The 13,741-nt window shown below is 44.0% G+C and overlaps 1 long non-coding RNA gene across 1 annotated transcript in view; it reads left to right on the top strand.

Annotated features, from left to right (window-relative positions):
- The window catches only part of LOC125963192 (uncharacterized), a 275,490-nt gene extending 263,795 nt beyond the window's left edge, over positions 1–11,695 (top strand). Inside the window, exon 5 of the long non-coding RNA XR_007475008.1 lies at positions 11,534–11,695. This is a non-coding gene — a long non-coding RNA (uncharacterized LOC125963192). The remainder of the gene's footprint in view (positions 1–11,533) is intronic.
- Positions 11,696–13,741: the final 2,046 nt, after the last annotated feature.

The following is a 13,741-nucleotide window of genomic DNA, read 5'->3' as shown; positions in this document are numbered from 1 at the left end:
TGAAGGAAGAATCCCTTAAACCTGGAGAGTTGAGACCCGTGGAATGGGTACCATGCAATATGACTTCAAAGGGTCTTCATTTGCTCACCGAACCTCTCCAATCCTATCACTGCTGCGTTTGTGCCCCTGTACACACGCTTGATTCTCTTTCGGAGACATAGCAATCCATAGGTTTTAAGATACTTACTAGTCAGGTACATTCTTAGGCGTTTAATATGGGGTGTTGAGTCCATTTCGTTGAGCAAGGAGTAGCTCTTGTCTATTCCATATTTGGCTTAAGGAACTTTATCTGTGCTCATTTCAGTCTCTGGTTTTATGCAGCACCCCAACTCACCTTTCCCCTTAAGCAAGCATAAGTTGGTTTTCTTCATTTGAGACACTGTTCTGTTTTGTAATCCAGTTCCAGTGTAGCCAAGTTTACATTCCGTGTATTAGTGATGTCTTATGATATTTCTATTTCTCTGTGACTTATTTCAGTTAGAATCATCATACCTGAATCCTCTGATTATGATTCTACGGGCCTGATGACATAGATTTCATTGCTGAGTGATATTGCATTGTACGTAAGTATCACAACTTCTTTATCCATTTTTCACTTTCTGCGATATTGACCTTGTACCGAAAACGAGGTTCTTGTAAACAGAGCCGTCCCAAACTTTGGGGTGGCTGTGTCTTTTTGCTTTTTATTTCCCTAAGCTATAGGACCATAAGTGGAAGTGCCCTAGGCTCTGTTGCTTTGTTTTTTAGATGTTTCAGGAAACACCATACACTTCTCCGGAGTGGCTGTTGGCAATTTACATCCCGCCCATCAGCATAACAAGGCTCCCAGTTCTCCATGGCCTGTCCTGCCTTTCTGGATTTTACACTTTTTTCAGATGGCCCTTTTGACCGGGGGGAAGTGAGACTTCATTGTAGTGCAGATTTCCTTTGCAAGCTTGCTTGGTTGGCCAAAAAGTGCGTATGCGTTTTTTCCTGTATATATTCAGAAAAAAACACATACGCCCTTTTTGGCCAAGTGCATCATTGTGGACGTTCTGCCTCTTTTCCTGTGCTTTCAATGCAATTCCAGTCTACCTCCTGAAATCGGTTGCCTGCAATTCTGCCCCGCTTTCAAGTCCTCTTGGCAGCCTTACTTCAGTATATTTTTGGACGATAGCTGTCATTTATAACTCTGCAGGTTTGTGAATTACAGTGCCCCTGAGCTCCTTTCTTCAACTCGCTTTCTTGTGAGCTGGCCGCAACACCGCAGGATTGCTTCAGGCCCTAATCTGGTTCCGGCACGGCACGCTGAGCGTTTGGTTAATTCCTCTTCCTGGTGGGAAATGAGAGTTAAATTTGCCCGTCCAGACACCTCCAGCTAGTCTCTCATTGGTTCTCCCTATTCCTGTTCATCTTCCGCAGAAATTGCAAACTGGGCCAAACAGGAGTTTAAAGGCACTGACTCTCCAAGTCGGGAGTGTGTTAGTAAAGCATCTGGAAAGTTGCGCCCGCGTACCAGGGGATGAAAACTGAGACATATTTGAACACGTCTCCCGTTCACACGGTTGATCATACTCTGGGTTCCACATGCATGTTTTTCTGAAGGAAGAATCCCTTAATCCTGGAGAGTTGAGACCCGTGGAATGGGTACCATGCAATATGACTTCAAAGGGTCTTCATTTGCTCACCGAACCTCTCCAATCCTATCACTGCTGCGTTTATGCCCCTGTACACACGCTTGATTCTCTTTCAGAGACATAGCAATCCATAGGTTTTAAGATACTTACTAGTCAGGTACATTCTTAGGCGTTTAATATGGGGTGTTGAGTCCATTTCGTTGAGCAAGGAGTAGCTCTTGTCTATTCCATATTTGGCTTAAGGAACTTTATCTGTGCTCATTTCAGTCTCTGGTTTTATGCAGCACCCCAACTCACCTTTCCCCTTAAGCAAGCATAAGTTGGTTTTCTTCATTTGAGACACTGTTTTGTTTTGTAATCCAGTTCCAGTGTAGCCAAGTTTACATTCCGTGTATTAGTGATGTCTTATGATATTTCTATTTCTGTGTGACTTATTTCAGTTAGAATCATCATACCTGAAACCACTCATTATGCTGCTACGGGCCTGATGACATAGATTTCATTGCTGAGTGATATTGCATTGTACGTAAGTACCACAACTTCTTTATCCATTTTTCACTTTCTGCGATATTGAACTTGTACCGTAAACGAGGTTCTTGTAAACAGAGCCGTCCCAAACTTTGGGGTGGCTGTGTCTTTTGGATTTTAATTTCCCTAAGCTATAGGACCATAAGTGGAAGTGCCCTAGGCTCTGTTGCTTTGTTTTTTAGATGTTTCAGCATACACCATAGACTTCTCCCAAGTGGCTGTTGGCAATTTACATCCCGCCCATCAGCATAACAAGGCTCCCAGTTCTCCATGGCCTGTCCTGCCTTTCTGGATTTTACACTTTATTCAGATGGCCCTTTTGACCGGGGGGAAGTGAGACTTCATTGTAGTGCAGATTTCCTTTGCAAGCTTGCTTGGTTGGCCAAAAAGGGCGTATGCGTTTTTTCCTGAATATATTCAGGAAAAAACGCATACGCCCTTTTTGGCCAAGTGCATCATTGTCGACGTTCTGCCTCTTTTCCTATGCTTTCAGTGCAATTCCAGTCTACCTCCTGAAATCGGTTTCCTGCAATTCTGCCCCGCTTTCAAGTCCTCTTGGCAGCCTTACTTCAGTATATTTTTGGATGATAGCTGTCATTTATAACTCTGCAGGTTTGTGAATTACAGTGCCCCTGAGCTCCTTTCTTCAACTCGCTTTCTTGTGAGCTGGCCGCAATACCGCAGGATTGCTTCAGGCCCTAATCTGGTTCCGGCACGGCACGCTGAGCGTTTGGTTAATTCCTCTTCCTGGTGGGAAATGAGAGTTAAATTTGCCCGTCCAGACACCTCCAGCTAGTCTCTCATTGGTTCTCCCTATTCCTGTTCATCTTCCGCAGAAATTGCAAACTGGGCCAAACAGGAGTTTAAAGGCACTGACTCTCCAAGTCGGGAGAGTGCTAGTAAAGCATCTGGAATGTTGCACCCGAGTACCAGGGGAAGGAAACTGAGACATATTTGAACACGTCTCCCGATCACACGGTTGATCATACTCTGGGTTCCACATGCATGTTTTAGCTGAAGGAAGAATCCCTTAAACCTGGAGAGTTGAGACCCGTGGAATGGGTACCATGCAATATGACTTCAAAGGGTCTTCATTTGCTCACCGAACCTCTCTAATCCTATCACTGCTGCGTTTATGCCCCTGTACACATGCTTGATTCTCTTTCAGAGATATAGCAATCCATAGGTTTTAAGATACTTACTAGTCAGGTACATTCTTAGGCGTTTAATATGGGGTGTTGAGTCCATTTCGTTCAGCAAGGAGTAGCTCTTGTCTATTCCATATTTGGCTTAAGGAACTTTATCTGTGCTCATTTCAGTCTCTGGTTTTATGCAGCACCCCAACTCACCTTTCCCCTTAAGCAAGCATAAGTTGGTTTTCTTCATTTGAGACACTGTTCTGTTTTGTAATCCAGTTCCAGTGTAGCCAAGTTTACATTCCGTGTATTAGTGATGTCTTATGATATTTCTATTTCTCTGTGATTTATTTCAGTTAGAATCATCATACCTGAATCCTCTGATTATGATTCTACGGGCCTGATGACATAGATTTCATTGCTGAGTGATATTGCATTGTACGTAAGTATCACAACTTCTTTATCCATTTTTCACTTTCTGCGATATTGACCTTGTACCGAAAACGAGGTTCTTGTAAACAGAGCCGTCCCAAACTTTGGGGTGGCTGTGTCTTTTTGCTTTTAATTTCCCTAAGCTATAGGACCATAAGTGGAAGTGCCCTAGGCTCTGTTGCTTTGTTTTTTAGATGTTTCAGGAAACACCATACACTTCTCCGGAGTGGCTGTTGGCAATTTACATCCCGCCCATCAGCATAACAAGGCTCCCAGTTCTCCATGGCCTGTCCTGCCTTTCTGGATTTTACACTTTTTTCAGATGGCCCTTTTGACCGGGGGGAAGTGAGACTTCATTGTAGTGCAGATTTCCTTTGCAAGCTTGCTTGGTTGGCCAAAAAGTGCGTATGCGTTTTTTCCTGTATATATTCAGAAAAAAACACATACGCCCTTTTTGGCCAAGTGCATCATTGTGGACGTTCTGCCTCTTTTCCTATGCTTTCAATGCAATTCCAGTCTACCTCCTGAAATCGGTTGCCTGCAATTCTGCCCCGCTTTCAAGTCCTCTTGGCAGCCTTACTTCAGTATATTTTTGGACGATAGCTGTCATTTATAACTCTGCAGGTTTGTGAATTACAGTGCCCCTGAGCTCCTTTCTTCAACTCGCTTTCTTGTGAGCTGGCCGCAACACCGCAGGATTGCTTCAGGCCCTAATCTGGTTCCGGCACGGCACGCTGAGCGTTTGGTTAATTCCTCTTCCTGGTGGGAAATGAGAGTTAAATTTGCCCGTCCAGACACCTCCAGCTAGTCTCTCATTGGTTCTCCCTATTCCTGTTCATCTTCCGCAGAAATTGCAAACTGGGCCAAACAGGAGTTTAAAGGCACTGACTCTCCAAGTCGGGAGTCTGTTAGTAAAGCATCTGGAAAGTTGCGCCCGCGTACCAGGGGATGAAAACTGAGACATATTTGAACACGTCTCCCGTTCACACGGTTGATCATACTCTGGGTTCCACATGCATGTTTTTGCTGAAGGAAGAATCCCTTAATCCTGGAGAGTTGAGACCCGTGGAATGGGTACCATGCAATATGACTTCAAAGGGTCTTCATTTGCTCACCGAACCTCTCTAATCCTATCACTGCTGCGTTTATGCCCCTGTACACATGCTTGATTCTCTTTCAGAGACATAGCAATCCATAGGTTTTAAGATACTTACTAGTCAGGTACATTCTTAGGCGTTTAATATGGGGTGTTGAGTCCATTTCGTTCAGCAAGGAGTAGCTCTTGTCTATTCCATATTTGGCTTAAGGAACTTTATCTGTGCTCATTTCAGTCTCTGGTTTTATGCAGCACCCCAACTCACCTTTCCCCTTAAGCAAGCATAAGTTGGTTTTCTACATTTGAGACCCTGTTCTGTTTTGTAATCCAGTTCCTATGTAGCCAAGTTTACATTCCGTGTATTAGTGATGTCTTATGATGTTTCTATTTCTGTGAGACTTATTTCAGTCAGAATCATCATACCTGAATCCACTTATTATGCTGCTATGGGCCTGATGACATAGATTTCATTGCTGAGTGATATTGCATTGTACGTAAGTACCACAACTTCTTTATCCAGTTTTCACATTCTGCGATATTGAACTTGTACCGTAAACGAGGCTCTTGTAAACAGAGCCATCCCAAACTTTGGGGTGGCTGTGTCTTTTTGCTTTTAATTTCCCTAAGCTATAGGACCATAAGTGGAAGTGCCCTAGGCTCTGTTGCTTTGTTTTTTAGATGTTTCAGGAAACACCATACACTTCTCCCCAGTGGCTGTTGGCAACTTACATCCCGCCCATCAGCATAACAAGGCTCCCAGTTCTCCATGGCCTGTCCTGCCTTTCTGGATTTTACACTTTTTTCAGATGGCCCTTTTGACCGGGGGGAAGTGAGACTTCATTGTAGTGCAGATTTCCTTTGCAAGCTTGCTTGGTTGACCAAAAAGGGCGTATGCGTTTTTTCCTGAATATATTCAGGAGAAAACGCATACGCCCTTTATGGCCAAGTGCATCATTGTGGACGTTCTGCCTCTTTTCCTATGCTTTAAATGCATTGCCTGTCTACCTCCTGAAATCGGTTTCCTGCAATTCTGCCCCGCTTTCAAGTCCTCTTGGCAGCCTTACTTCAGCATATTTTTGGACGATATCTGTCATTTATAACTCTGCAGGTTTGTCAATTACAGTGCCCCTGAGCTCCTTTCTTCAACTCGCTTTCTTGTGAGCTGGCCACAACACCGCAGGATTGCTTCAGGCCCTAATCTGGTTCCGGCACGGCACGCTGAGCCTTTGGTTAATTCCTCTTCCTGGTGGGAAATGAGAGTTAAATTTGCCCGTCCAGACACCTCCAGCTAGTCTCTCATTGGTTCTCCCTATTCCTGTTCATCTTCCGCAGAAATTGCAAACTGGGCCAAACAGGAGTTTAAAGGCACTGACTCTCCAAGTCAGGAGTGTGTTAGTAAAGCATCTGGAAAGTTGCGCCCGCGTACCAGGGGATGAAAACTGAGACATATTTGAACACGTCTCCCGTTCACACGGTTGATCATACTCTGGGTTCCACATGCATGTTTTTGCTGAAGGAAGAATCCCTTAATCCTGGAGAGTTGAGACCCGTGGAATGGGTACCATGCAATATGACTTCAAAGGGTCTTCATTTGCTCACCGGACCTCTCTAATCCTATCACTGCTGCGTTTATGCCCCTGTACACATGCTTGATTCTCTTTCAGAGACATAGCAATCCATAGGTTTTAAGATACTTACTAGTCAGGTACATTCTTAGGCGTTTAATATGGGGTGTTGAGTCCATTTCGTTCAGCAAGGAGTAGCTCTTGTCTATTCCATATTTGGCTTAAGGAACTTTATCTGTGCTCATTTCAGTCTCTGGTTTTATGCAGCACCCCAACTCACCTTTCCCCTTAAGCAAGCATAAGTTGGTTTTCTACATTTGAGACCCTGTTCTGTTTTGTAATCCAGTTCCTATGTAGCCAAGTTTACATTCCGTGTATTAGTGATGTCTTATGATGTTTCTATTTCTGTGAGACTTATTTCAGTCAGAATCATCATACCTGAATCCACTTATTATGCTGCTATGGGCCTGATGACATAGATTTCATTGCTGAGTGATATTGCATTGTACGTAAGTACCACAACTTCTTTATCCAGTTTTCACATTCTGCGATATTGAACTTGTACCGTAAACGAGGCTCTTGTAAACAGAGCCATCCCAAAATTTGGGGTGGCTGTGTCTTTTTGATTTTAATTTCCCTAAGCTATAGGACCATAAGTGGAAGTGCCCTAGGCTCTGTTGCTTTGTTTTTTAGATGTTTCAGGAAACACCATACACTTCTCCCCAGTGGCTGTTGGCAACTTACATCCCGCCCATCAGCATAACAAGGCTCCCAGTTCTCCATGGCCTGTCCTGCCTTTCTGGATTTTACACTTTTTTCAGATGGCCCTTTTGACCGGGGGGAAGTGAGACTTCATTGTAGTGCAGATTTCCTTTGCAAGCTTGCTTGGTTGACCAAAAAGGGCGTATGCGTTTTTTCCTGAATATATTCAGGAGAAAACGCATACGCCCTTTATGGCCAAGTGCATCATTGTGGACGTTCTGCCTCTTTTCCTATGCTTTAAATGCATTGCCTGTCTACCTCCTGAAATCGGTTGCCTGCAATTCTGCCCCGCTTTCAAGTCCTCTTGGCAGCCTTACTTCAGCATATTTTTGGACGATATCTGTCATTTATAACTCTGCAGGTTTGTCAATTACAGTGCCCCTGAGCTCCTTTCTTCAACTCGCTTTCTTGTGAGCTGGCCACAACACCGCAGGATTGCTTCAGGCCCTAATCTGGTTCCGGCACGGCACGCTGAGCCTTTGGTTAATTCCTCTTCCTGGTGGGAAATGAGAGTTAAATTTGCCCGTCCAGACACCTCCAGCTAGTCTCTCATTGGTTCTCCCTATTCCTGTTCATCTTCCGCAGAAATTGCAAACTGGGCCAAACAGGAGTTTAAAGGCACTGACTCTCCAAGTCGGGAGAGTGCTAGTAAAGCATCTGGAATGTTGCACCCGAGTACCAGGGGACGGAAACTGAGACATATTTGAACACGTCTCCCGATCACACGGTTGATCATACTCTGGGTTCCACATGCATGTTTTAGCTGAAGGAAGAATCCCTTAAACCTGGAGAGTTGAGACCCGTGGAATGGGTACCATGCAATATGACTTCAAAGGGTCTTCATTTGCTCACCGAACCTCTCTAATCCTATCACTGCTGCGTTTATGCCCCTGTACACATGCTTGATTCTCTTTCAGAGACATAGCAATCCATAGGTTTTAAGATACTTACTAGTCAGGTACATTCTTAGGCGTTTAATATGGGGTGTTGAGTCCATTTCGTTCAGCAAGGAGTAGCTCTTGTCTATTCCACATTTGGCTTAAGGAACTTTATCTGTGCTCATTTCAGTCTCTGGTTTTATGCAGCACCCCAACTCACCTTTCCCCTTAAGCAAGCATAAGTTGGTTTTCTACATTTGAGACCCTCTTCTGTTTTGTAATCCAGTTCCTATGTAGCCAAGTTTACATTCCGTGTATTAGTGATGTCTTATGATGTTTCTATTTCTGTGAGACTTATTTCAGTCAGAATCATCATACCTGAATCCACTTATTATGCTGCTATGGGCCTGATGACATAGATTTCATTGCTGAGTGATATTGCATTGTACGTAAGTACCACAACTTCTTTATCCAGTTTTCACATTCTGCGATATTGAACTTGTACCGTAAACGAGGCTCTTGTAAACAGAGCCATCCCAAACTTTGGGGTGGCTGTGTCTTTTTGATTTTAATTTCCCTAAGCTATAGGACCATAAGTGGAAGTGCCCTAGGCTCTGTTGCTTTGTTTTTTAGATGTTTCAGGAAACACCATACACTTCTCCCCAGTGGCTGTTGGCAACTTACATCCCACCCATCAGCATAACAAGGCTCCCAGTTCTCCATGGCCTGTCCTGCCTTTCTGGATTTTACACTTTTTTCAGATGGCCCTTTTGACCGGGGGGAAGTGAGACTTCATTGTAGTGCAGATTTCCTTTGCAAGCTTGCTTGGTTGACCAAAAAGGGCGTATGCGTTTTTTCCTGAATATATTCAGGAGAAAACGCATACGCCCTTTATGGCCAAGTGCATCATTGTGGACGTTCTGCCTCTTTTCCTATGCTTTAAATGCATTGCCTGTCTACCTCCTGAAATCGGTTTCCTGCAATTCTGCCCCGCTTTCAAGTCCTCTTGGCAGCCTTACTTCAGCATATTTTTGGACGATATCTGTCATTTATAACTCTGCAGGTTTGTCAATTACAGTGCCCTGAGCTCCTTTCTTCAACTCGCTTTCTTGTGAGCTGGCCACAACACCGCAGGATTGCTTCAGGCCCTAATCTGGTTCCGGCACGGCACGCTGAGCCTTTCGTTAATTCCTCTTCCTGCTGGGAAATGAGAGTTAAATTTGCCCGTCCAGACACCTCCAGCTAGTCTCTCATTGGTTCTCCCTATTCCTGTTCATCTTCCGCAGAAATTGCAAACTGGGCCAAACAGGAGGTTAAAGGCACTGACTCTCCAAGTCGGGAGAGTGTTAGTAAAGCGTCTGGAATGTTGCACCCGAGTACCAGGGGACGAGAACTGAGACATATTTGAACACGTCTCCCGATCACATGGTTGATCATACTCTGGGTTCCACATGCATGTTTTAGCTGAAGGAAGAATCCCTTAAACCTGGAGAGTTGAGACCCGTGGAATGAGTACCATGCAATATGACTTCAAAGGGTCTTCATTTGTTCACTGAACCTCTCCAATCCTATCACTGCTGCATTTATTTCCCTGAACACACGCTTCATTCTCTTTCGGAGACATAGCAATGCATAGTTTTTAAGATACTTACTAGTCAGGTACATTCTTAGGCGTTTAATATGGGGTGTTGAGTCCATTTCGTTGAGCAAGGAGTAGCTCTTGTCTATTCCATATTTGGCTTAAGGAACTTTATCTGTGCTCATTTCAATCTCTGGTTTTATGCAGCACCCCAACTCACCTTTCGCCTTAAGCAAGCATGTTGGATTTCTGAATTTGAGACCCTGTTCTGTTTTGTAATCCAGTTCCTGTGTAGCCAAGTTTACATTCCGTGTATTAGTGATTTCTTATGATGTTTCTATTTCTGTGTGACTTATTTCAGTTAGAATCATCATACCTGAATCCACTCAATATGATGCTACGGGCCTGTTGACATAGATTTCATTGCTGAGTGATATTGCCTTGTACGTAAGTACCCCAATTTCTTTATCCATTTTTCACTTTCTGTGATATTGAACTTGTACTGTAAATCAGGTTCTTGTAAACAGAGCTGTCCCAAACTTTGGCCTGGCTGTGTCTTTTTGATTTTAATTTCCCTAAGCTATAGGACCATAAGTGGAAGTGCCCTAGGCTCTGTTGCTTTGTTTTTTAGATGTTTCAGGAAACACCATACACTTCTCCCCAGTGGCTGTTGGCAATTTACATCCCGCCCATCAGCATAACAAGGCTCCCAGTTCTCCATGGCCTGTCCTGCCTTTCTGGATTTTACACTTTTTTCAGATGGCCCTTTTGACCGGGGGGAAGTGAGACTTCATTGTAGTGCAGATTTCCTTTGCAAGCTTGCTTGGTTGGCCAAAAAGGGCCTATGCGTTTTTTCCTGAATATATTTAGGAAAAAACACATACGCCCTTTTTGGCCAAGTGCATCATTGTCGACGTTCTGCCTCTTTTCCTATGCTTTAAATGCAATTCCAGTCTACCTCCTGAAATCGGTTGCCTGCAATTCTGCCCCGCATTCAAGTCCTCTTGGCAGCATTACTTCAGTATATTTTTGGACGATAGCTGTCATTTATAACTCTGAAGGTTTGTGAATTACAGTGCCCCTGAGCTCCTTTCTTCAACTCTCTTTCTTGTGAGCTGGCCGCAACACCGCAGGATTGCTTCAGGCCCTAATCTGGTTCCGGCACGACACGCTGAGCCTTTGGTTAATTCCACTTCCTGGTGGGAAATGAGAGTTAAATTTGCCCGTCCAGTCACCTCCAGCTAGTCTCTCATTGGTTCTCCCTATTCTTGTTCATCTTCCGCAGAAATTGCAAACTGGGCCAAACAGGAGGTTAAAGGCACTGACTCTCCAAGTCGGGAGAGTTTTAGTAAAGCGTCTGGAATGTTGCACCCGAGTACCAGGGGACGAAAACTGAGACATATTTGAACACGTCTCCCGATCACACGGTTGATCATACTCTGGGTTCCACATGCATGTTTTAGCTGAAGGAAGAATCCCTTAAACCTGGAGAGTTGAGACCCGTGGAATGGGTACCATGCAATATGACTTCAAAGGGTCTTCATTTGCTCACCGAACCTCTCCAATCCTATCACTGCTGCGTTTATGCCCCTGTACACACGCTTGATTCTCTTTCGGAGACATAGCAATCCATAGGTTTTAAGATACTTACTAGTCAGGTACATTCTTTGGCGTTTAATATGGGGTGTTGAGTTCATTTCGTTCAGCAAGGAGTAGCTCTTGTCTATTCCATATTTGGCTTAAGGAAATTTATCTGTGCTCATTTCAGTCTCTGGTTTTATGCAGCACCCCAACTCACCTTTCCCCTTAAGCAAGCATAAGTTGGTTTTCTACATTTGAGACACTGTTCTGTTTTGTAATCCAGTTCCTATGTAGCCAAGTTTACATTCCGTGTATTAGTGATGTCTTATGATGTTTCTATTTCTGTGAGACTTATTTCAGTTAGAATCATCATACCTGAATCCACTCATTGTGCTGCTATGGGCCTGATGACATAGATTTCATTGCTGAGTGATATTGCATTGTACGTAAGTACCACAACTTCTTTATCCAGTTTTCACTTTCTGTGATATTGAACTTGTACCGTAAACGAGGTTCTTGTAAACAGAGCCATCCCAAACTTTGGGGTGGCTGTGTCTTTTTGATTTTAATTTCCCTAAGCTATAGGACCATAAGTGGAAGTGCCCTAGGCTCTGTTGCTTTGTTTTTTAGATGTTTCAGGAAACACCATACACTTCTCCCCAGTGACTGTTGGCAATTTACATCCCGCCCATCAGCATAACAAGGCTCCCAGTTCTCCATGACCTGTCCTGCCTTTCTGGATTTTACACTTTTTTAAGATGGCCCTTTTGACAGGGGGGAAGTGAGACTTCATTGTAGTGCAGATTTCCTTTGCAAGCTTGCTTGGTTGGCCAAAAAGGGCGTATGCGTTTTTTCCTGAATATATTCAGGAAAAAAAGCATACGCCCTTTTTGGCCAAGTGCATCATTGTCGACGTTCTGCCTCTTTTCCTATGCTTTCAATGCAATTCCAGTCTACCTCCTGAAATCAGTTTCCTGCAATTCTGCCCCGCTTTCAAGTCCTCTTGGCAGCCTTACTTCAGCATATTTTTTGACGATATCTGTCATTTATAACTCTGCAGGTTTGTCAATTACAGTGACCCTGAGCTCCTTTCTTCAACTCTCTTTCTTGTGAGCTGGCCGCAACACCGCAGGATTGCTTCAGGCCCTAATCTGGTTCCGGCACGGCATGCTGAGCCTTTGGTTAATTCCTCTTCGTGGTGGGAAATGAGAGGTAAATTTCCCCATCCAGAAACCTCCAGCTAGTGTCTCATTGGTTCTCCCTATTCCTGTTCATCTTCCGCAGAAATTGCAAACTGGGCCAAACAGGAGGTTAAAGGCACTGACTCTCCAAGTCGGGAGAGTGTTAGTAAAGCATCTGGAATGTTGCACCCGAGTACCAGGGGACGAAAACTGAGACATATTTGAACACGTCTCCCGATCACACAGTTGATCATACTCTGGGTTCCACATGCATGTTTTAGCTGAAGGAAGAATCCCTTAAACCTGGAGATTTGAGACCCGTGGAATGGGTACCATGCAATATGACTTCAAAGGGTCTTCATTTGCTCACCGAACCTCTCCAATCCTATCACTGCTGCGTTTGTGCCCCTGTACACACGCTTGATTCTCTTTCGGAGACATAGCAATCCATAGGTTTTAAGATACTTACTAGTCAGGTACATTCTTAGGCGTTTAATATGGGGTGTTGAGTCCATTTCGTTGAGCAAGGAGTAGCTCTTGTCTATTCCATATTTGGCTTAAGGAACTTTATCTGTGCTCATTTCAGTCCCTGGTTTTATGCAGCACCCCAACTCACCTTTCCCCTTAAGCAAGCATAAGTTGGTTTTCTAAATTTGAGACCCTGTTCTCTTTTGTAATCCAGTTCCTGTGTAGCCAAGTTTACATTCCATGTATTAGTGATATCTTATGATGTTTCTTTTTCTGTGTGACTTATTTCAGTTAGAATCATCATACCTGAATCCACTCATTATGCTGCTACGGGCCTGATGACATAGATTTCATTGCTGAGTGATATTGCCTTGTACGTAAGTACCACAACTTCTTTATCCATTTTACACTTTCTGCGATATTGAACTAGTCCCGTAAACGAGTTTCTTCTAAACAGAGCCGTCCCAAACTTAGGGGTGGCTGTGTCTTTTTGATTTTAATTTCCCTAAGCTATAGGGCCATAAGTGGAAGTGCCCTAGGTTCTGTTGCTTTGTTTCTTAGATGTTTCAGGAAACACCATACACTTCTCCCAAGTGGCTGTTGGCAATTTACATCCCGCCCATCAGCATAACAAGGCTCCCAGTTCTCCATGGCCTGTCCTGCCTTTCTGGATTTTACACTTTTTTCAGATGCCCATTTTGACCGGGGGGAAGTGAGACTTCATTGTAGTGCACATTTCCTTTGCAAGCTTGCTTGGTTAGCCAAAAAGGACGTATGCCTTTTTTCCTGAATATATTCAGGGAAAAACGCATACGCCCTTTTTGGCCAAGTGCATCATTGTCGACTTTCTGCCTCTTTTCCTATGCTTTAAATGCAATTCCAGTCTACCTCCTGAAATCGGTTTCCTGCAATTCTGCCC

This window comes from Orcinus orca, unplaced genomic scaffold (genome assembly GCF_937001465.1).
Source record: "Orcinus orca unplaced genomic scaffold, mOrcOrc1.1 scaffold_63, whole genome shotgun sequence".
NCBI lineage: Eukaryota > Metazoa > Chordata > Mammalia > Artiodactyla > Delphinidae > Orcinus > Orcinus orca.
This window is presented reverse-complemented; position numbering and strand designations above follow the sequence as displayed.